The sequence below is a fragment of the Arachis hypogaea genome, chromosome 17, assembly GCF_003086295.3.
Source record: "Arachis hypogaea cultivar Tifrunner chromosome 17, arahy.Tifrunner.gnm2.J5K5, whole genome shotgun sequence".
Classification (NCBI taxonomy): Eukaryota; Viridiplantae; Streptophyta; class Magnoliopsida; order Fabales; family Fabaceae; genus Arachis; species Arachis hypogaea.
In genome coordinates this window covers 74020474-74021674 of record NC_092052.1, presented here as the reverse complement: position 1 = coordinate 74021674, position 1201 = coordinate 74020474, and positions in this window count along the sequence as shown.

Here is a 1201-nt window from a genome sequence, read left to right as displayed (position 1 = left end):
AACTAGAAATTTTAAAGGAAAAATAAATCAAAGTATGAAATTAAACTAAATCTAAGAGTTCCTAATCTAGATCTAAAATCTACTCCTAATCCTAGAGAGAAGAGATAGCTTCTCTCTCTAGAAACTAACTAAAAGCATGTGAAAACTAAAATAAAATTAAACTAATGGCTTCATGTCTCATCCCTCTTCAATTCTTGGGTCAAATAGCATCAGAAATGAGTTGGATTGGGCCCACAAGGCTTTAGAATTCGCTGGCCACGTATTGCTTTAAGTGGATCATATGGCAGCAATGACGCGTGCGTGTACAATGCGCGTACGTGTCACCATACGTGTAGCAACTATAGAAAATCTTATATTGTTTGAAGCCCCGGATGTTAGCTTTCCAACGCAACTGGAATCGCATCATTTGGACCTCTATAGCTCAAGTTATGGTCAATTAAGTGCGAAGAGGTCGGCTTGACAGCTTTTGCGATTTCTTCATGAGTTCTCCATTTCTACATGCTTTTCCTTCATTCCCTTGATCCAATATTTACCTCCTAAATATGAAATCACTTAACAAACATATCAAGGCATCTAATGGAATCTAAGGTAAATCAAGATTAAACAATTAAGGACCTAAAAAGCATGTTTTCACTCTTAAGCACAATTAAAGGAGAAGTTATAAAACCATGCAATTTTATTGGATAAATGTGGGCAAAAGGTTATAAAATCCCCTAAATTAAGCACAAGATAAACCCTACAAATGGGGTTTATCAACCTCCCCACACTTAAACCAAGCATGTCCTCATGCTTATACCAAGAGAAAGTAAAGGGTATCAACATTTATTCAATGAAATCTCATCTAAATGCAACCTAAACTATATGCAACTATCTACATGAATGCAATTTCTTGGTCAAAATAAATCAATGTCCAAGAAGCATATATGCACAAGGGCTAAAAGTATTAGCAACCATGCCAAACCACAATTGAATTGAACTATTAAGTATTTTTTACAAACTTGCATGAAGAATGATGATCATAGGTGAATACATGTAATTGAGCATCAAATCCTCACCGGATGTGTTTGCACTCTATTCGCTCAAGTGTTTAGGGTTGATTCACTCAATTCTCCCCTAATCATGTTTTCCAAGATTTGTTTTTCTTCTAACAATCAACATTTATTTCATGCATGCATACACCTATCATGAGGTCTTTTCATTG